We start from the raw sequence: 23,847 nt of genomic DNA, 5'->3' as shown, positions 1-23,847 counted from the left end.
ATTCATAAGTGAATGGTCAGAAAGGTGAGTGGATGGAGGAGTCATTTAAAAATGTTTAACATTCAAACTTGATTAATTTTTTTCTCGTAAAGTCTGAAGTAATTTGGTTTTTCTATATGTCTCCTGAATCTGGAAAGATCTTAGCACTTTTCATTATCCATTAAACACTGCCCATCCCATCTTATCAATGTTGTCTAAATCTAATCCTTTTTTAACACAAAAAAACTCTTAGCACTCAGTATTTAACTCATTTTACCAACATGTGCTAATCAATGGCTATATTCACTGTTGCACCTTGTGTCCTGCACCCTCCTTACTTCTCCTCATAATCCATCTTTTAATGATCCTTTGCGTGAAGTCGTTAAGTGGTTAACCCTTTCTATGTCTGAAAACGTCTCTGGAGTGACTGTGTAGCTGATGTAACATCCTAGGTTGATAATTGTGTTCGCTCAGCGCTCTGAAGATACTACCCTGCTGTCATCCGGTATCTACTCTTGCTGATGGGAAATCTGCTATCAGCCTAATTATGCTTCCTTCACTGGTCATCTGTTTTTCTTCCTTTTCCTTGATATCCTGCAGTTTTGCTCTAAAATATTTGAGTGTAAATTTAACTTTGTTTGTTCTGTTCATAGGCTGTGGCTTTGTTCTAGCACCTCTCTAGGTCTACCCTTTAAAAGCCATAGTCCCAGTGACGGGTCGGCAGTCATTTTGTTTGGCTTTCTTTGCTTGACTGTGAGGGAAGTGTGGCTCCCCACCTGAGGCCCTGAAAGCACTGAGCCTGGTGCTGGCCCCCATCTTGACAGGGAGCCCAATGCCTGGCTGCCGCTGCCCCATTCTGGACCAGAGCTCAGCTGGCCCGTGATTTCACCACTGCTCCTCACGCTGGTATTGTTCCAGGCATGGGGACACTCTTTGGATTTCCTTTTTAAATATTCTATCTATCATTGCTACGTGTTTGGGGCCAAGGGAGAGTGAAATCTCTATACCATCTCGCTTGGGGGTCCTGTATGGGCTGTTTTTTGCTTTTTCTCCTTCAGGGAGTTCTATTGGAAAGAATATGGAGTGCAGAAATGTGTGTGATGGATATGGGGAGTGCACCTTGCTGAGTCAGAGAAAAGACGCTTGGTAAAATGTCAAGTCCATGCCAAAGCAAGGTCACATGTTTATTGCAATGTGATCATTTCTACTTCATGAGGATGTCAGAGGCATAGGGCCAAAGCGCAGTTTAAGCCAGACCTCAAACAGTATGATTCCTGAGGATTCTTCTTACAGACCCTGCAAGATATTAATATATTGTAGCAGTGACTTTATTATAATGGTGTTGCTTTGAATCTTTTAATTGCTTCAAGTGTGTCGCCGAAAGTTCCAATACGTGAAGTATACCACGAACACAAAAATGGCATAATCTTCACTCTACATTTCCTTTATTAGTATTATATAGACTCTAAACTTCTGGAAGAAAAGTTTCATGTCTCCTCTCTGTATGATGGTACCCACCCAGGGCCAGGCAGGTGCTCTTTTATAGCTCATAATAGTAGCCTTTGAAGATGATGAAATTTTAATTTGAATTGTGCTATGCCTAGCAAATCACCATGGGAATCTGGTAAAAGCTTTCAGAAGACAGTGCTGTTTTTCAATAAACAACATCATAAAAAATTCAGCAGCAGAGTGAAATCCAGAATGAAAGTACTGGTGCATTTTAATCAAAAAACACTTAAATGATATTGTGGATGAAGACATATCATTATGGATACTTTTTTTTACTAGACATCTGGAGGACTGAAATGTCACTAAATGACCTCTAACCCACTCCCTGCTAGAAAAAGTACATTCCAGATGTGGGTTTCACTTAGAGGAATAATGACTTTGGGGCTTTGTGATTCTAGTCTCCAAGGCCCAGAAAAGCCATGTGGCTGGACCTCTGCCACCAGCAGCTCTGCCGTGAGCTCTGAAAGTGCTATCTTGGTTAACCAGCCCCCTGTGGGCAATTCTGCCCTGTGCATTTGGCCCAGCACGTAGATGGCAGCAATCTTTGCAAAAGGGGGCTATGCTGATTCTATGTGGAAGCATAGAGTCAATGGGACTCTCCGTCCTTCTAGCATGACAAATGTTGAGATGCTGATCAAGCCCTTAAAATAAGCAGGAGGACAGGTTTATGGAGAGATCCACCGCCCTCTCTCCTACCTAGTCACATAGAAAAATAGGTCACCACTCTGTGGGCTTTCTGTGGGGTGGTAGTATGATATCATTTGAGTGGCTTGCCAGTGGATCTTATGGGCCTACAGTTTTCCCACTCTAGATCTCAATAAAACCATGGAAATACATTTTAACTTGACTGCTTTCCGTGTAACACCAGAAAGAAAAGATAAACTTAGGTAAAACTTAGGCCAGAGATCAGAAGGACCACTGCAGATTTTACTTCAAAGTTAAATTATGAACTGGAAAGAAATGCATCCCTCACCTCATATCTGTTCATTTCACCTGTTAAAAGAAGCCTCAGGGGTAGGCTAAGTCCCCACACAGTTCAGTATTTCCTGGAGGTAGTACTAAGCAGACAAATCAGGCTCCAACAGAGCTTCTACACCGACGTGAGACTTTGTGAGTGTAAGAATGGCAGGAATTCCTGGGAAACCAAGTATGTTCTTCAAGGGTTTTTACACCATAAAAATTATTTATGACTCCTTTGGGCCATACAAGTTTCTAAAAGCCACAGAAACTGTCTTAACCTCATAGAATTTTGATGATTTTGCCTTCCCAGCTGAAGAGGTTTAGAATTCCCTTTTCTTTCTTTTACATCCAATAGTCTAATAGTTTTGGCCTAAGAGGCCCAAACTAACCACAAAAGTCACACTTTCAACTTTTGGTGATCCAGGGCATAAACAACATGTCTGTAGATTTTTTAAGGCTCACAGCCTCTCCTTTCTGTGGCCCTGTAGTCCCAACTCAGAAGGTCATAAAGAATCCACAATAGGTTTAATAAAGAGAAATTGAAACTAAAGAGCCAGAATGATTCTTTTAGATGAACTGGGAATTTCAGTTTCTTAAGACCGTGTAATCATGAGTGACTAAGTATTGACTGGGTGAGAGAACCATAGGAGTGAATAGGCGGTTTTGTTTTTGGGTGCATTGATTAAGGGCTCTCAAGGATTCAGCAACATTGAATAAAGTAGTCGTGGAAATACAAGGGCTTGACAGTTCAGCGCATCCCTAGAAGGAAAGCTATGCAGTGAGAAATACAAGGAAAGCAGGGTGAAAACTAAAAGAGCTTAGTAGTGGGGTCCAAAGGAGAGCTGTGGTTTATAGGGAGTCTGATTTCCTTCATGAAAAGACTTACGAGGACCACAGTGAAACCCTTGACTAACGAAGTGGTGAATAGCCACTTGGTGGATTATTTGTGGCAAATTTAAAATCGCAGGCTGGCTTCCTACTCTTGGGATATTTTCAAATCACTAACTTACCTCTCCACCCTTAAGTCAAAGAATAAGAATTCATTTCAATATTAGCCCAAGAAAAACACAGAGGAGGTCACAATGCTAGAATACCGTTATTAATTCCAAGACTAAATACAGTTGATTTTTGGATTATCAGCTGTTTTCAATGATCAGCACCAACATTCTCTTCTATGAAAGTGGATAAATGAGTTGTTTTCAATAATCCACAAACCTTTCACCAGAAGAGTGGAAAACTTCCCCAGGGGGTTATGATTGGTTTCACTCTTTCGGTAACCATACTGTAAATTCTTTGCTTCTTCACTTTTAGCACTAAGGGCTAGATAGTTTCTCAAAGTAAAATAAGCCTAAGGATGCTGCTTTGATTTAAGAAGCAGAGAAAAGGAAGGGAGTTATTGATATGAAACAATTACCGTTTTTCAAAAAGAGTAACCAAAGTTTTAGAAAGTCCCATTAGAGAATTCTCGGTAGTCCTAGACTATTAGGGAGACAGTACCCGAGATCTTCCTGTCTGCAGCCCACGACCGTTCTCCTTTAGAAAGAGTCAGGATTTAGCAGGAGGCATGTGCTGCTCAGTCTTATAGAAGGTGGAGGAGAAAATCATTCTCCTAATTCCACATTCTTGCTCTGGACTTGTTAGGTCTAAATCTATCTCATTGATAGCCAGAATTTGGGGATTTAAGATGTCAACTGACATGGAAACGAATGCATTAAAAAACAAATGTCATCCCTAGCTGTTTCTCCTTGCCAGTAAAGACTGAGGGAAGCAGGTGGTTATTAACTTGGAGTACAGAGTACAGACACTCCCCCACCCTAGCAAAGGGGTCTGGGGTTATAACTGTATTTCAATATGATTTGTTTTCTTTGTAATCCTAAGTATTTTATTGTATGCATTTAAAAACATTATTCTGAGAGGTCCGTAGGCTTCACTAGACTGCTAAAGCGGCTCATGACATGAAGGAGGTGAAGACCCTCCGTATTGGATATTGACAGGAGGCGTGTGTCTCTGCCGTAAGATGTATTTCCTAACTTGTATTATGGCACCAGCCCATCCAAAACTGTCAACAGAAGATTATTTTTTACCAAGGTTTTAAAAATTCCATTTCAAAGAGTTGGAGAGCAAACTACAACAACCACCAACAATACTTTTATGCAAATAGAGTCCCCTTGGTGGTTTCAAGTGCTTAAAAGAATTTCTGTACTTGAAACTTAATCTAGCACAGTGGTTCTCAAAGTGTGGTCCACAGATCGCTGGCTAGACTTGAGACCCTTTTAGGGGTCCACAAGATCAAAACTATTTTCATAATCATACTAAGGTGTTATTTGTAGTTTTGATGGTGTCAACATTGGCACTGATGGTGCAAAACGGTGGTGATAAGTGGTTGGCTCATTAGCATGAATCAAGACAGTGGACCAGGGGCTTCCCTGGTGGTGCAGAGGTTAAGAATCTGCCTGCCAATGCAGGGGACACAGGTTTGAGCCCTGGTCTGGGAAGATCCCACATGCTGCGGAGCAACTAAGTCCGTGCGCCGCAACTACTGAGCCTGCGCTCTAGAGCCAGTGAGACACAACTACTGAAGCCCGTGCGCCTAAAGCCCGTGCTCCACAACAAGAGAAGCCACCACAATGAGAAGCCTCTGCACCGCAACAAAGAGTAGCCCCTGCTCGCCACAACTAAAGCCCACGTGCATCAACGAAGACCCAACGCAGCCAAAAATTAATTAATTAATTAATTAATAATTAAAAAAAGAAAAGACAGTGGACCAGACTTGACTAGATATCATGGTTCTCTTCACCACTGCACACACTTCAAAAAAATTTTTAACTTAAGAATGTCTTTGAAGGAGCAGTAAAAACTATTAGTTGTGCTCAAATTCAGCCCTTTCAACTCTGTGAGGAGATAAGGGAAGATTGCATAAAGCACTTCTGCTATTGACCTCTCAGCAGTCTGGTGGAGTCTAAGGACCCACTTCTCAGATCAGTGTGCTTAAATGTGTAAAATAAAACATATAATAGTTGAAAGAAAACCAAATACATTGAATTATTTATCAAAATACTAAAAAGTCGGGGTAAGTAATATATGTGCTTGTTAAAATATTAAATAACAAGATTTCTCAGTGGGTCTAATATCTACCATCATATCAATCCAGGTGTTATGGTAGTGTGAATGGTTACTTAAAGAGATCTCCAATAAGAGTAATTGATATAAAATAGAAATGAATTCTATTGGTGACATTATAGGTATTGTGAATACTGCTACAGTTTGTTGCCTATATTCAAAAATGAAGGAAATGCTAGGTTAGTGAAAATAATGACTTTTTTTCCCTCTATTGGAGTTCATAGACTCTCCTGGACTTTATCCATGGACAATTATCACCACCTGACTACTGCCTATTATTTGTCTATCTGTTTCTTTACTATTTGTTTCGCCTCACTAGGGTATCAGCTCCAAGAGAGGTGGGACTTTGTGTTGTTCAGAGCGGTCTCAGAGCTTTGAAGGGTGCCCGGCCCGGAGCAGATATTCAGCCAGCATTTCTCAAGTGAATGAGATAATACCATCAGTTCCAGGCCCTACTGAATCAACTTGGCCCATTCTGCTCTTTCCACTTCTAGGTCAGACTCCTAAAAGAACATCACTGCAGATTTCAAAGTTACACCTCTTATAAATATTGTGGTTCGCAGCCAGTCTCACTATTTGATCCAAACTGTTTTAGAAAGAAGTTGGTGCTTTAAAAGAACTTCTCAATCAATTAATACAGAGCCTCCTAGCACTGTTCTCTGGGGGTCTGGGGATGATCAGCACCTACTACTGTTCCCTACTGGCTTTCACAGAGAAAAGGCAAATGACTGAAACACAAGAATTTTCTGCAAAATCCCCAAAGTAAATCTTCTGTGCGCTAAGACGGAAAATATGAATCTGAAAGTCTGTATATCTGGGATTATAATTTTATCCATGAGAACACCCTGGTGTCATGTGAACGAGGTCAAACAGGTAAATGGAGAAGTAGCTTAACTTGTCCAGTTAACTTGTCCCTGAATGTTTCCTTTGGCTTCTCAATCTTAATGCACTAATTTGCTTAACTATTCAAATTCAAAAGCAAGAAAGATCTCCTTGGTGTCAAAGCTTAGTCTTGTTCCTCTAATATTTTTATTATAAAATCAACCCATGTTTATTATAGAATATACAGTTAAGCAAAAAAAGGAAAATAAAAAGCAACTATAAATCTGCCACACAAATATAAATATTTTTAAATAAAAGATATAAGGAATTAAAATATAATAGATAAAAAGAAAAATATTTTGGTGTATAACCCTTTTTAGTATTTTTTATATGAAAGTCAATTTTGGTTACTGTGGGTTGTCCTGACTCTAATGCCAAATTCCAAATAAAATATTAAAAAGAACAAAGGAAGCAATGGTCTTTGAACTTTATTACCCTACACACACTTTTTTTTTAATATTTAAGTGTGAAATTTCTTCACAAAGTGGCCCTGTTTCTTTAGTTGCATTTCCATTGACTTAAATGTTCCTCCATCTAAATTACAAATGGAGGAGAGTGGAATTAATAAAGTAAAAACTCACTGATTACCCAAAAGCTCAGGAAAGTTTGTTATTTACCATATGAACCGGCAACTTATTAACTCTTGTATTTGAGGAAGAGATGTGAAGATTAGACAGAGCCTTCACCTCTCAAATGAGAATGGTCAATGGCCCTGGTTGGGCTTTGATGTCTCAGTTTTACAGGTCCCGTTTTGGAAGAGTAAACGTGGCTGCCTTAATTTTAGTAAGTTATCTGTTAACCTGCAAAGACACGGGACAGAGTTGGAGACACATAATCTGCATTTGCTGTTGTGAGAACAGATGCTTCTATTAACGCAGTCCGAGTTGTTTTCGGTTTATCTGAACGAGGATAAAGACCCATCACTTTTGTTTATCCATTATTTTGGTAAGGGTCTCATGGGTTACTTTTTTTCCCCATAATGCCCTGGCCCTCCGTCATATCCATCTGCAGTATTGGTAAAATGCTAATGCAGTTTGTAAAACGTAATGGAGACCCAGGTGTTGGATTTCTGCTGTGGCTTAGCTACTGCTTCACAGAGGGAAGGCCCTGAAATTTCTGACTTCACTCTTCCACCTCGGTTCCTCCCTCCCTTCACTGTCCTAAATCCTTTTGCACCTTTTAAACTTTTTAACCAAGGTTTTTATTTGGGGGCACTTACTGAGATCAAAGAACCCCACCTTCGTGAAGTTCCCACAAAGCCATAAATTGCTTCTTTAGAAGTCTAGAGGCCTCAAATGATAACAAGAACACTGTGAATTACGTGTTTCTTGTATTTTCAAAGCCTTTGAACATCTATTATCCCATTTTTACTGGCTGATGGAGGACTGATGAGGTTCCTACATTTCTAGAAGGGCCATTCCAGAGGAGCAGAAGTGGCTGTAAAGCTCACTCACTGGTGGTAAAGGGGTGTTGGAATGTGGGTGGGAGAGAGTGCAGGCTCTGAGCTGCGGACTGACAGGCCAGTGAATTACCATGGATTACCCGCAAGCAGGGCACTGTGGAGGAGGAACCAACCAGCTGCATCCTTGGAAACAGGCAGAGGTCTCCTTTGAAGAGTGGATTTGGCAATAGAAAGAGGCGAGTTGCAGTGTTGAAGTGCAGAGGGCTGGGGCGTGGCTGGGAGGGGGCAGGGAGCATGGGACAGTGCATCACCTCGCAGGTCCACACCTGCAGGTTAGAGACCAGAGTGGCGGCCTCCTCTGGCTTCCTGCCTGTCTTTCAATGGAGAACACCAGCCGAAATGAACATCAGGAAGTTTAGGGTGTGGCTGTTTTTTAAATAAATGAAATTAACCAGGGAATTGACATCATGACGCAGGCTCTGCCTACCTGTCCAGTCTTGGGTTCCTGTTCCCGCCTCACCCTTTATGCCCCAGCAACCTTTGCTGTCTTTAGTTCCTCCTACGCAGCAAGCTGTTTCAAGTTATTCCCTCTCTGCCTGGCTGCCTTCTACTTATCCAGCAAGACTCAACTCGTGTCACCTCCTCCAGAAAGCCTCCTGGACATGACCTCCACAGCCGTCCACTGATGCTTGTAGATAATGCCCTGGTGTTAGGACCCCAGGGCTATGTGCCTGCCTCTCCCCTTAGACTGTATTTCTAAGAGCAAAGTCTATCTTGTTTCCCCAGCCCTTACCACACTGCACGTGGCCCAGAGCAGACGCCCAGCGCCTGTTTGGCTGAATGATACACGGTTGAAAAATGAACACATACACATGCGATGAAGATGAAGAGGGTTGAAGCAAGGAATAAAACTTGAACGTGGGGCTTCCCTGGTGGCGCAGTGGTTGAGAGTCCGCCTGCCGATGCAGAGGACACAGGTTCGTGCCCCGGGCCGGGAAGATCCCACATGCCGTGGAGCAGCTAGGCCCGTGAGCCATGGCCGCTGAGCCTGAGCGTCCGGAGCCTGTGCTCCGCAATGGGAGAGGCCACAACAGTGAGAGGCCCGCGTACCGCAAAAAAACCCAAAAACCAAAAAACTTGAACGTGAGCTCCACAGCAATAGCAATTTGTGTCCTATTCCCTGATGGTCCCAAGTGCCAAGAAAAGGGCCTCTCTCTTACTTTTTATTTAAAAAGTATTTTAAAATAAATTAATAAGGAAGAAACGTTTTTGGAAGTGGTGCAGAAGTGGTGATTTACAGATTCTTTTGCAATGTCAGAAGATTTCAAAGAGCTTTGCTTGAGGGCACGGGTTGCTGTCATGACAGATCTGCTTTTTCATCTGGAAGCAGGCTTCCTGGCATAAGCTTCTTCCTCAGCTGGTTCATGTGCACTAGAAATATTTTTAGTAGCTCTCATATTTTGCAGTTTGAAGTGACTCTGAAACCTGAGTCTTCTGACTCTCAGGGACACTTAGGGAACATTACTTTCTACAGTGGCCAAAGTCTCTGGGCTTCTTTTCATCCTAAACTTCCTTGGGTTGTTCTCTACAGATGCTGTGCTCTCAGACTCTGGAGCACATGACACCAGGCAGCATGCAAATTTTATTTCCCAGGCTGGAGAGTGCAGAGCTGGGAGGATAAACAATTTCACGATAAGCTGCCAGTGGCCAGGCAGGCAGGTAATTAATATATCCTCTGGTCCATGGGTGGGAGTAGGCAGGAAGCATATCAATTACATCACTGGGCTGTAATGGATGTTACAGTCCTCTTCAAAGGTCATCTTGAGGTTGAAACACATTTTCCAATAGTGTCTGTCTTTATAAATGTAAGAGGCAGGAATTCATATGAGTGGTAACAGATATAACTGTACCGAGCCCAACATTTTACATAATTTCATAGGTTACCAGTCCGTAATCATCAGTAGAGGTATGTATGTATATCCGTGTTACCTTTGAAGGTAAATACTTATTCAGCAGGGGCAACTCTGGAGTCAGATGACCTGGATTCAGATCAGTGGCATACGACCTACCACTGATCTGCCATCAGTGACATATCAGTGGTAAATGTATAACCACCACCCTTCCTGAAAAAACAAAGACCTGATTTATAGCATTTGAAGATTTCCATGGTGTGGCTACGCCTACCATGGCCAAATTCAAGCCACCATCTTGATGTCAACTAAATAGCACAATTCCTGCAAATTTAACAGTTGCTCAGAGCCAGTCCAAGCCAGCTCCAGAGCACCATTGGTTGAAACCCAGGCTCTGCTTCTTACTAGTTGTGTAAACTTAAGCAAGTTACCTAGCTTCTGTAGTCCTTAGTGTCTCATCTGTGAAATGGGCATAATAATATTTATCTTAGAGGGATGCTGTAAAGATTACATGAGATAATGTTTGTGTGGCAGGTATGAGCCCCTCCTGCTGTCGGGAGCGTAACTGACCAATGGTCCGAGAGGCTTTGCTCTGAATCTATCACCTTATTGCTGCTGAGGCCACGGGCTGCTCTAAGCCAAAGACAGGCAGGGAGGTTAGAGCAGGCCCGTTCCTGCAAGCTGCAGGACTCCTCCGATGGATGACTTTGGCTTGAAGATTCCCCACTGGCTTGGCCAAAACTTTATTAGAGCTGCACTGCAGTCTGAGCTTCTGCCTACCCAATTCTCCTTCTCTGTTCTTCACGGGGGTCAGACCTACAGCACGTATGATGTCTTTGTCCGGTTCCCTTTTCCCTCACCAGCATTTCTCCCAATAAATCTCTGCATGTCCAATCTCATCTTGGCTTCTGTGTCTCAGAGGAACTTAGCATGCTAATCACTTTAGACTGTGCATATAGCAAGTTCTCAATAAATATTTATTTTTTAAAAAAGAAGAGTGAGGGCTTCCCTGGTGGCAGAGTGGTTGAGAGTCCCCCTGCTGATGCAGGGGACACAGGTCCGTGCCCCGGTCCACGAAGATCCCACATGCCACGGAGCGGCTGGGCCCGTGAGCCATGGCCGCTGAGCCTGCGCGTCTGGAGCCTGTGCTCCACAACGGGAGAGGCCACAACAGTGAGAGGCCCGCGTAAAGCAAAAAAAAAGAAGAAAAAGAAGAGTGATATAGGATTCCCTTGCCCTTGAGGACCTACTTCTTCCCCTGGTAAGTGATCCTGAGACAGAACATCCTCTTTAGGAGAGACGATGACTATCAACCCAGGGGTGCCTCTGCCTACCTCACCAGGGCAATGCAGACCAACGCTTCCATCACTATCTCCATTTTTCTAGTTTTCTTTTGCTAGCCCCTCCTAGCCACTTCCAACAATGATGACCTATCCTCCCTTCTCGAAACGTTTTCCCTCTGATTCTGTGATGCCACATCTCTATGTTATCCTCTTCTTGGGACTGATGCTCTTGTTTCCCACTCCTCAAAGAGTGCTAAAAAATGGGTGACCCATGGGCTCTTCATCCTCATCCTTGATCTCACCAAATGGCTTCAATTCAACGACCTTCAGCAAATAATCAGTGAGCGCCGCCATTGTTCCAGACATGATCTCACCCCTCATGGAATATAGATATTGATATAGATGTAGATATATACAGATAGGTATATATCATTACCCTTTCTCTGGATACTGATCATTTCCAATTCTATATATCTAGCCCAGCCCTCTCTTCTGACTGCTGGATGTCTCCATTCACATGAGCATCTGAAACTCAGCATATCCAAAGCAGCACTTATCTTTCCCGCCCCTCTGGACCTGTATCCCCCACCTACAGTAGTACTCTCCATCGAATTGCTCCAACCAGAAACCCAGGATCTTCCTTAACTCCCCTCATCCTCCAGCTCCACATTCAATCACTCAAGGAGCAATGACTGATTCTCCCTCAGCCATGTGTCTTAATCTTTTCATTCCCATCAGTCTCCTCTACCATGCCAATTCTATTCCAGACCTAAATAGTTTATCTTGCCCTACTCCAAGCATCTTCCCCTCGCACAAGATTTCAAATGCAAATCCTGCCATGTCATGCCCCCCTCCCTGACCACAATTCGACCTGAGACTTTTCATTGTTTTCAGAATAAAGCCTCACATACTTATGTTATATTTGCCCCTGCCCACCTTTCCATCTGCATAGCATACCCCTGGGCCCTGCCTTCTAAACTCCATCCATATAAGTTTTGTAGTACCTGGGACTCTTGATTTATGTACATGCTGTTCCCACAGCCTGATCACCTCTTCCAGTCACTTATTTAATGTCTGTTTCCCTGACAGATGATACACTCCATGAAAGCTGGAACTACATCTGTGTTTTTCAGCACTGCATTCTCAGTATCTGCCAAAGCACTGGCTACAGAGTAGGTGCTGAATACTTGTTGAAAGAAAGAGAGAATGAATTAACCATATCAGAATATAAATAGTCCAAACATTTATGCACGAGACGTACATAACCTTGTGGATGGGTAGGTTCATTAAAAGATGCTGGTAACAAAATGCCAGACCTACCAGTTTTATTTATAATTAAAGAAAAGAACCCAGGAAGAAGAGTTTAACATTAAAAAAAAAAAGCTGTCAATTTCAGTCACTGAGAGGGTGTGAGTGAGCATGTGTAGGTGTGGGTGTGTGTGGCAGGGTGGTGACAGGGGGTCCACCATGGTGACTTGGTCATCTTGAGATGACTGTGTCCTCCTTTTCTGCACATGCATGAAACTGAACTAGGCCGTCATAATAAGTAGACTGGTGAGCAATAGACTGGAAAAGTTTAGGAGATGGCCATCACTTCTGGGCTTTATAATTTTGTTCCAGAACTTAACATACACCCTTTTCAGACTTTCCTATATTTCACAAATTTGTTCATGACATTCTATTTCTAAATTCACTTTCTCTGATAAATATCTGATTTAGCTTAGCATTTACAGTCAACACCATCATAATGAGGGCAACTCCATGTGGTATTTCCAACCTTCACGCTCCAGTCCTAACTCCTTAAATGAGTGGATGAGATGAGATAACCTCTATGTTTCTTTCTTTTCTTATTTTTAAAAAATAAATTTATTTATTTATTTATGGCTGTGTTGGGTCTTTGTTGTGGTGTGCGGGCTCTTCATTGCGGTGGCTTCTCTTGTTGCGGAGCACGGGCTTTAGGCACATGGGCTTCAGTAGTTGCAGCACATGGGCTCAGTAGTTGTGGCTCACGGGCTTAGTTGCTCCACGGCATGTGGGATCTTCCCGGACCAGGGCTCGAACCCGTGTCCGCTGCATTGGCAGGCGGATTCTTAACCACTGTGCCATCAGGGAAGCCCTCTATGTTTCTTTTCTGCCTTGAAAAGTACTATGATTAATTGAGGTCTGTTTATTTTTTCCCTCCCTTTTCTCAACTCTCTGGGACCCCATGTTAAAAGGGCCCTGATGACAAATCCTATTCTTACATTTGCCTTCCTCCTTGCTAGTCTTTTTTCTTCCTTCTTTGTTTGTAGCCTCTTCTAATTTACCAATGATGGTGTGATCATAAGTCAAGGGCCTACCCAGTATGATACCATTCCAATAGACCCTGGTAAAGATACTTAATTGCTTCTTGCCACAATTTTGTTATTTGCAAAATGGGACTAATAAGGCTATCTTGGAGAACAGCACACTTTTGGAAGACTGTAGACTTAATGAGAAGCTTTGAATTTCTCAGAAGACAAGCCTTTTGAAAACTTGGTGTTAATTCAGCCCTTGATGTAAAATCATTTATTTTGACTGAATTTTAAAATTCGCAATGCTAAATGTGGCTTTGCAAATAAATTAAATACAGATTTTGCTCTGCAGAAGCCTGACTTCCACTAATAACATTTAGAGAGGATTACTTGAGGTATCTTTTAGCCAAAATATTAAAATTGATACTGGATGAAAAGTAGAAACCAAAGTAGTCTTCAGGAACAGGGTATGAAGCAAATAATGCCCTTCTCCAGGTTAGAAGAACTTTTTCACGAAGAAGAAACACTTTAAAAATTAAATTTTGTTGGATTATCAATAACATTTTATTTACTTATAAATGAGCAAGTGCTATAGACCTCAAGTTTAAAAGCACTATTTGCTAAGGCAGCTAAACCTAGCAAAAGTGTTTCTTTTTGCTTTTGATAGTAAAATATTAGTGTAATTAAATTGGTGTAACTTAATTTCATCAGCTATAATAGAGAGCTGAACTCCAAGACCTGCCGTGCCCTGGGAAGTACCTTTAGGTCCGTAGAGGCAACAACTAACTCAGCTGATAACAACTAAGCATCCATTTTATCCAGAAAAAAAAAAATTCAGCTAATCGTCAGTCATAGCCTAGAGGCGACTGAGAGACCTGTACATAAAATACAGATGTGCACATTTATATGAATGGAAAAACTTGAGAAGGATACACTGACATGGTCATATATTTATCAAACTGTGAATCAATCCAATATTCATTTAGTCATTTATTCAACAAATAATCTTTGAGCACTTACTATGTGTCAGATCCTGTTTCTTTATTTTTTAAAAAAACTTTTTTTAGGTGCTGGAGAAATGCTGGTGAGTAAGGCCGTTAAGTTCCCTGCGCATATGCAGTAAATCCTATTAAGTCCTTCCTACATGATGGGCTCCAGGGAAGCAATAAATGGGATGTATACAAAGCAGGGAAGATGATACGTGACCAACAGCAGACGGAATACTTGACAGTCAGGCTGAGAAAGGACTAAGGAAACAAGCTGAGAGTCACACAGGATGAAAAGAGGCAGTTCAGCATGGTGGTTAGGGACATGGCCTCTGAAGCCAGACTGCCGGAGTCTGAATACTAGTTTCATCACTTCATGGATGTAACTTACTTAACTCTGGGCAAGTTGCTTAACCTTCCTGAGCAACAGGCTCATCATTAAATTGAGATCATGATAACATAATAATAATCTCATAAGATTGTGTTACGAGGATCAAGTTAAGTATTCAGGTACTAAGGAACAGCGACCCAGAGGTTGGGATCAAGAGAGAATGGTGATGAGATTTTGAAGGATGGATAGGCTATGGATGGAGAGAGAAACGAGAAGCTTAGGGTAGCAACATAAGGAAAAGAATGGATATGGGAAGGAGCCTGTTCTCAAGAGAGAATTTGAGAAGCTTGGTTCAATTAGCATTTATTTGGGAAAGCAGTAAGTCAAGGCTGGCAGGATAGGTCCAGATTATTGAGAGTCTTGAAAGCCGCAGAAAGGACTTGAGAATTCATCACAGAAGGCAGGACGCACCAAGCTTCTTGAGCAAGGAATTAAATGACAGGACATGAAGTGCTGCTTTGGAAAACGAATCTGGCAGCACTGTACAGGGTGAAAGAGCGAGAAAGTGGCCGAATCAGAGGAGATTAGTTAGGAGGCTGTTCCAGCGCTGAAGAACATTAAAGACAGTGCTAACGGCAGTGGCAATGGAGAGAGGGTGAGCGACGCTGAGAGACATTCTAAACAAAATAAAAAGGGTTTCAGTGCAGATTGGACTGAATGGATGAAGGAGAAGAACTTTCCAAAAAATATCAGGGTAGTGGTATATTGATGATGTATGTATATTATTCAAATGTTTTCAGTTGCAGGGTGATCGGATTGAAGAAACATAGAATAGGCAAGACGCAGGAAACTGCCTGCACAAAACTCTCGCAGGATGCCCACGGAAGACTGAACATGAGAACCCGATGAAAATGCAGAGCTAAGGTATTAATGGAAAGAAAGAAATACTGTGTGACAGGAGGAGTCCACCTGTGAAGGGCCAGAAAGAGAACCCACCATTCAAAGTAAAGGATGAATTACTCAGGCTTTCACATTCGGGGTTTGCACACAAAGGTAAAAGGCATATACTAATGTATGATATTAGTGATCTGAATGTAACGAGGGGAGCAGCTGGAAGTGACCAAGTGAAAGTCTCAGATGCATATTACGTCAGAACAATTAAAGTGAGGGGTTTTATTTGCTGACTTCAACTTAGTTTCCACAAGTAAAGGAGAAATAACACTTATCCGGCGAACGGGCTGATCACACAGGGCTAAGAGTGAGCACAGTGGGAGATGCGGTGTCGCTCAAGGTCTCCCACGGTGCTTCTCAAGTCCATCTAAAACTTAATGTTTGCTGGGGATGTATGTGGGGGGGAGGGAGAGCTGAAGAAGCTGATTTTAAAGTTTCTATAGAAAAATCAACAAAGGAAAAAGAGCTAGAACAGTTAGGGGAAAAGATGAGTGAGAAGAGATTAGAGCCTACCAGATAATAAAATATTTAGTATATAATAGTTATTGTATAGTGCATTAATTGTACTGATGATATTATTGTCTATTATATAAGAAAATGTATATTATGTGATTATATATTAGTTTACACACAAGAGCACACACACACACACACACACACACACACATATATATGTAATAGTGTTCTACTATACCTAAAGACACAGATCAATGGAATAACATAAAAAGTCAAAAAATTGACCCCTCCAAAAATAAGGATTTATTATACGGTAAAGGTGACATTTTAGTGTGAAAAAATAAATTATTCTGTAAAGGTTGTTGAGATAATTTGTTAACCATCTGGGAAAAAAAAGATATTGGATTCATATGTTACACCTGACAGCAGGATGGATCAAAGATTTTATATTAGACAACAGGAATTACAACAAAAACTCCGGAAGACACCATGGAGAATTTTTTTAATAGCTTCAGAGCGAAGAAGGTCTTTGTAAGTGTAACACACAACTTAGAAGCAGCATTTCACATCCTGACATTTAATTCCGTGCTCAAGATGCTTGGTGAGTCCTACCTTCTATGATGAATTTTCAAGTCCTTTCTGCAGCTTTCAAGACTCTCAGTAATCTGGTCCTGTCCTGCCAGCCTTGACTTACTGCTTTCCTAAATAAATACGTGTTAATCAAACCACGCTTCTCACATCCTGTTTCCAAAACTGGCTCATTCTCACTTGGATTTTTCCTATGCTCTTCATTGGTTAACCTATCCTTTTTCTCTTGGTTTGTGAAGCTTCTTTTCAAGTTTTTTACTGAGATAATTGTAGATTCACATGCGGTTGTGATGCTTTTTGGTTAAATATTATGATAATATATATATATATATATATATATATATATATATATATATATATATATATTTTTTTTTTTAATGTGGTATGCGGGCCTCTCACTGTTGTGGCCTCTCCCATTGCGGAGCACAGGCTCCGGACGCGCAGGCTCAGCGGCCATGGCTCACGGGCCCAGCCGCTCCGTGGCATGTGGGATCCCCCCGGACCAGGGCACGAACCTGTGTCCCCTGCATTGGCAGGCAGACTTTCAACCACTGCGCCACCAGGGAGGCCCGATAATATATATTTTTTAATTTATTAATTAATTTATTTTTGGCTGTGTTGGGTCTTCGTTGCCGTGCGTGGGCTTTCTCTAGTTGCGGCGAGCAGGGGCTACTCTTCGTTGCAGTGCGTGGGCTTCTCATTGTGGTGGCTTCTCTTGTTGCGAAGCACGGGCTCTAGGCACACGGGCTCAGCAGTTGGCCCATGGGCTTAGATGCTCCACGGCATGTGGGATCTTCCTGCACCAGGGAGCAAACCCGTCTCCGCTGCATTGGAGCAGATTCTCAACCACTGCGCCATCCAGGAAGCCCAAAGTCAAAGTCTCCATCTTGAGGAACGTTCCCGTTATCAGGAAAAACATTTTTGGACATAGGGAAGGGTTCATGCATATTCTGATTACAGTTTTCATGACTCTTATTCTTGAGGTCCTGTTTATCCAAGTAATCCATGAAAGATGGCCTTTGTACTTGTGGTGAAGTTGCATTTCTTTTCATAGTTCCATCTTCTTCCTCATCCTCACTGTTTATAAACATGGTCCCCAAGTCAGACTCTAACATTGTGCTGTTATGTTCAGTCACGGTCTGGGCCCCTTCACTCATCGTGCTTGTCGGCCTCATGGTGCCCACACTTTCCGAGCTAGTCTTCACCATGGTGTGGGAATACAGCTCATCTTCATCTGAATTTTCTTCTTCCTCTTCCAATTCTCGCTCTATTCTTCATGTCTTTTAGCCTTGACTTCCATAGCTTCTGTGATCAAGTCTCTTAAAATTGATACAGGTATTGCATTGCTGATAAAAGGGTGCTGTAAAAGTTGTGTTGCAGTAGCTCTCTGCTCAGGATTCTTCACTAGGCACTTTTTAACAAAATTGGTGAAATCATCAAAACAAAGTTCTGGCTTCCTGAATGTTGGTGGTGGGTTTGTGGGAATCATAAAAATAGCCTGGGAGTCCGGCAACAGGAGGAGGAATTCCCAGAGAATCAGACTTCGAAGGCTAGCAGGATTTGACTGCAGGACTTCGACAGGACTGGGGGAAACAGAGACTCCACTCATGAAGGGCACACACAGGGTAGTGTGTGCAACGGGACGCAGGTGGAAGGAGCAGTGACTCCGTAGGAGACTGAGCCAGGCCTCCCTGTTGGTGTTGGAGGGTATCTTGCAGAGGCGGGGGGTGGCTGTGGCTCACTGCCAGGACAAGGACACTGCCAGCAGAAGTTCTGGGAAGTATTCCTTGGCGTGAGCCCTCCCGTAGTCCGCCATTAGCACCACCAAAGAGCCTGCATGCTCCAGTGCTGGGTCGCCTCAGGCCAAACAACGCTAAATATTATGATAATATTATAACAATATCGATAGCTGACATTACACCTAGGGAACGGAAAGACACAGAAGAGTTTTAAGCAGGAGAAGGACAATGTCAGATTTGCACACTAGATGCTATGACTGTGGGTTGGAAGATGAACTGGAGCCAGGCTGACTGGCTATGAGGCTTTTGCAGATATCTGGGTAGAACATGAGGAGGGCTTTGTTGATGACCCTGATGGGGAATGATCTGAGAGACGTCAAGGAGGAAGAAGCAACAGTCTTGGCAGCTGGACTGGACACTCTTGTGCCCTGCCTCCCGTCCTCTTGGCCACTTTTTCTCTAGCCATTGCTGCAGCCACGAGATTCACGCAGAAGTAACCTGAGAGCAACCTCGCTTTCTGTTCCCAGTGCTACACCCAGAGGAACCCACATGGCCCCGCTGTGTGCACAGCCCAGATGTGCAGGGAGTTAAGGCTTCATGAGGTGAACTTGACAACAAACGATGAAAGCAGTGGGTAAATGCTTTCTGCTTTCCTCAGTCAGAAACATTCTAGGGCAAATTATACCCTGTCCTCCCACAGTGCTGGCAGGCTTGAGCCTCGGTTTCCACGGGAGTGACCAATGTCAGGACACGCCCTTGTGTTGACCTTCCCTCCTCCCCTCTCTCTCCAGTCCCCCACTCCTAGTCCCTGGGATCACTGTCAAATTCTAAAACCCTTCATCCAAACCCTTGCCTCAGGCTCTGCTTTCAGGAGGATTCCAGGTTAAGCTGGTGACTGACTGCATAGGGGTTGGGGGGTTGGGGAAAGAAAGCAGGCAGGGATGACTCCAGAGTCTCTTGTATGGGTGACTGAACCGATAGGGGTATCACTCACTATTAATGGAACACAGGAGGAGATGGGTTTCTTTGTGTGCAGTAGAGGCAGAGAGTAGGAACAGATGCTCATCTTGCCATAGCTATTCCCATCACAATGCCTGACGCTTTGCAGGTGTTCAAAATATACTGAAGTTGTAAGTGGAGAGAAGAGGCAAACATTGGTGCTTGGTCCACATTTGTATCTATTATTAAGTATGTACTGAAAGTTGGGCTGGATGTTGGCCAGGTGGCTGTGAAGGGTGGTGGGATTAAAAGAGGAGATCATGTCCTATCATCTGAGAGAATTATATTTTAGTTAAACATATAAGACATACACAAATGTGAAATAATTTGAAGGATTTTAGAAGCAACATATATTAACAAGTAAAAAATATATATTATTTATATTAGCATGTAAAAAATAAATATAATTCACACCAAGTAATAATTACCTGGAGAAATAAAGATTAGCAGTAATCAAGGTTGGCTGAGGTTAATCTTATTGTCTTGGTTTATTTTTTATTTCTTTGGCCATGCCATATGGCTTGAGGGATCTCATTTCCCCAACCAGGGACTGAACCCAGGCCGCAGCAGTGAAAGCCCCTAACCACTAGGCCACAAGGGAACTCCCTATTGTCTTGGTTTAGATCACTTTTCTTAATCTCATAGGGTTTTTATTTATTAATAGTGGTCAGATATGGAATGCCATAATTATAGTGAGATTTCATCATCAACAAAGTTTCCTCTGTCTCTTATTGAACTTGACAACTTTCTTTTATGCATCTGCTGATTCTTTTGACAAGTCTCATCCAAGAGTTTAGTTTATTTCAAAAACTGGCAGTGAGTGTTTAAAACTCTGCAGAGTGGTGAAGGGGCAATCATCTCACTATAAAAGTCATACCAGGGGCCTACCTGGTGGCGCAGTGGTTAAGAATCCGCCAGCCAATGCAGGGGACACGGGTTCGAGCCCTGGTCCGGGAAGACCCCACGTGCCGCGGAGCAGCTAAGCCCGTGCGCCACAACTACTGAGCCTGCGCTCTAGAGTCCTCGAGCCACACTACTGAGCCCACGTGTCACAACTACTGAGGCCCGTGCGCCTAGAGCCCGTGCTCGGCAACAAGAGAAGCCACTGCAAAGAGAAGCCTGTGCACCGCAACAAAGAGTAGCCCCCACTCGCCACAACTAGAGAAAGCCTGAGCACAGGAATGAAGACCCAACAGGCAAAAATAAAAACAAATAAATTAATTAATTTTAAAAATCCCTCCCCTTTAAAAAAAAAAAAAGTCATACCGGTATAACCTTCCTCTTCAATGCAAAAAAAAAATGAGTATAGAAACATTTAGCTACATGTTGATACAATTCCATTGTGTTTTTAGTTTGTAATATGAAATGCAGAGCCATTTTTAAAAAGCTTCATTTGACTTGAAATCGAGTAGGCTTTGGTTAAAATTCTTTCATTTAATCATGAATGAAGATTCATGTCATGTCAGGGAAGAGTCTCCTGACATGGTGCCATATCCCTCTGCTTAGTTTCTATCCTCCCTGTAGTCGAAAGTATTCAGCCTTGTCCTTCAATTTCCAGCCATTAGAGGGCAAGGCTGCTGCAGCTAACAGATTCTAAGACTTGTTTTGGGAGAGCCTGAGCGAAGCAAGCATTTTTCCAATTACACACTATCTAATTCAATTTACAGTTATTAGAAAAACTGCCAGTTATTTCATGTTAATTTTGACATTTTCATAAGTACTTGAAATTAGAATTCAAGCTGAGATTCCAATAAATCTCTTAGATGTTTTACACTTACTTTTCCTGTCTTTAGACTTCACGAAATATTTTTAAGAACACGTTTGGAGGTCGTTCTGCCTTTGGGGAATTTATGCTGTGTATGTACAACAGTTGGGCAGTGAAAAAATATTACAATTTGGCAAAGCAAATTGAGGAAAACTACAGAGGTGTGCCAGGTTCTGGAAAACAAGTGTAGGATATGAAATGCAAAATTTTAACACAGATAAATCGAGCCATTAGTTTTTTACTTTATATAAAACTTCACCGCATAACTTCTTTGAATAGCAAGCTCCCTGGCTGCACTTAAAAAACATTATTTTAAAGAACATTTCCTGACTGCATTTAAAGTGTAGTTCTATTCATCCATGTCTTTAAATTTAGCATTTATTGTATTTTATGAACTGGCCTGCATTTAAAGAGTGACGCACATCTCTTTGGAAAAATGGCATTGGATTCTAAATGCCTCATCGGCCAAATAAGAAGATGTCTTCATGCTAAAATATTTTATTCATCAAAGTACTTACTCTCTGTTTTATTGCCGAAAGCACGCTTCCTAAAGTGAGATCTTAAATGTACAGTATAATATAATCTTTGGTTTCCCACTTCAGCTTAAAAGAAAGCCTGACTTAAGACCTACACAGAGTATTCATAAATACAACAAATCTTACACTACACCATCAAACTCTTTTAATGACATTTATTTCCACACGCCAACTAAAAGTCTAACAAATAAAAAAATTCCTGAGGGGAAGGCAAATAGAGCATTTCCAAATGTGCAGAGGATATAGAAGGTAAGCTTCTAGAAGATATTCGGGAGGTATATCTCTCAGTAAAAATAGCTCCTGCTAATACAGACAAGAATGGATGTGTTGTTATTTCTCAGTAGTTCTCAGCCTTAGCTACATGTTGGCCTCACTTCTGGCTTTTAAAAAGTCCCAAAGCCCAGCCTGCACCCCTGACCAATTAAACCAGAATCTTTGGGTGTGGGACCCAGGCATCGGTAGTTTTAAAAGCCTCCCAGGTGATTCCAATGAGCGGCCAGGCTGAGAACCACCACCTTCATAAATCTGGGCCATCTGTCCCAGCTGGGGTGCAGGGCTGAGCCCCCAGCAAGGAGGCAGCTGCAGCTGGTCGCTGACTCACAGTGAGACGTGGGGGTCCGGAGCTCAGCTGACAGGTGGCCAGCGCGATGCACCTGGCTGCGCTCTGGCAGCTTGGATTTGATGCTCCTGATGGGACCTTCCATTGAGAAAGCAGGTCAGGCAAAGCTGACTTGGCAGCCTCCTCGGGGACATCTGGAGAATCGCTTCTCAGTCCCAAAGCTCCTTGCCTCCCTAAACCCTCTGCTCCAGCCAAGCTGGGTGGCTGACCATAGCGCAAGCCTTGGGCTCTCAGGCTTTTACACCAACGCTCTGCTGCTGCGGTCCTCCTGACCCTCACCCCTGCCTGAATCTGCATCCGTCCCCAGAGACTGAGCACCCACCTCGTCCAGGAAGCCTCCCGCAAAGATCCCACCTCTCGCTGATGTTTCTTCTCCTGAATTCTCCGGTGTCTGCATCATTCTTTTGCTAATTAAACATGTCCCAGCCAATGACAACTCCTCAAGTTTGGGTCTTCTGTTGACAGCCAGGCAGTTAGCAAGTGGAAGGGCAGTGAGGTGCCCCCACCCACCCACTGTAAATGCTCCCCCATCACCGCCCCTGCCCCTAGAGCTGCTCATCACACACGGTCCTCGCTCCATAAATACCTGCTCCTTGATTGTTTATCTCCCCCTTGATCACTGCAGTAGCCTCAGATTAACTGGAGCCCTTTTCTACTCTGTATATTGAAGCTAAAGTAATTGTTTTCCAAAATGTAAGTTTTAGGATCCCATGTAAACATGCTCCCCCATCCCCAGCCCTGCTTTAAATCCCTTAGTGTCTCCCAGGCCTCTTGAACAAGCCCTGGGAGGTTCTGTGGGGCCCGACCCCTGCCTGCCCACACTGTGGGGTTCAGCTCTCCCTCCCTCCCTCAGCTCACCCCACTCCGGCCTCCCTGCTTCTTCCCCCGTGCTCACTTTGCTCCCTTCTGCCACAGGACCTTTACATGTGCTGTTCCCAATGTCTGGATATTCTTCCTTCTCCTCTTTCCCTTCACATCTCAGTTCAACCATCACTTCTCTGACTTCTAGACTTGCCAACTACCCCATTCTATGCCTGGACAGTGGCACATCTCTCTGTGTTGTAAAATGTGATGCAGTTACTATTTCACATGAATCTGTGTGGTTTTGGGATTAATACCTGTTTCCCTCTCAGGACTCTGAGCTCTGTGAGGACAGACACAGAGGGGTCTATTTTTGTTCAGCGTTTTATTTCCAGTTCTTATTATTGTGCTCGTCACACAGAATACTAAATCAATATTTATTGAATGAATAAATGAATGATAAATGCGTAGATGGATGGATGAATAAGTCACCCATAGGAGTAAAAATAAAATGTATGACTGGCCCCTTGATTTTGCAGACCAGTGACAGGAAAGCCCATAGTTTGGTGCCACTGCGTGGCAGCACGCCACAGTGGAAAGCCAGACGTGGGCTCCCCACCGGTGGCTGGGACAAGCCAAGTTTCAAAATGCCTGTCATGCTCACAACCCCTCCACAGTCCCCTCAGTCCCCGCAGTCCTAGGTGACACTGTGGTGGGCAGGATAATAGACCCCAAAGATGTCTACATCCTTAATCCCT

General features: G+C 42.9%; 1 protein-coding gene and 1 pseudogene across 2 annotated transcripts in view; both read right to left on the bottom strand.

Moving 5' to 3' along the window:
* The window catches only part of UST (uronyl 2-sulfotransferase), a 294,007-nt gene that overhangs the window by 73,719 nt on the left and 196,441 nt on the right, over nucleotides 1–23,847 (bottom strand). The gene's annotated exons all lie outside the window — the stretch shown is intronic.
* Nucleotides 17,473–18,960, bottom strand: LOC308626250 (serine/threonine-protein kinase 3-like; annotated as a pseudogene). Its single transcript has one exon. The product of its transcript is annotated as a serine/threonine-protein kinase 3-like (transcript).

This window comes from Mesoplodon bidens (assembly GCF_964165515.1).
Source record: "Mesoplodon bidens genome assembly, chromosome: 12".
Lineage (NCBI taxonomy): Eukaryota > Metazoa > Chordata > Mammalia > Artiodactyla > Ziphiidae > Mesoplodon > Mesoplodon bidens.
The sequence above is the reverse complement of the archived record's forward strand: the minus strand, read 5'-3'. Positions and strand labels throughout refer to the sequence as shown.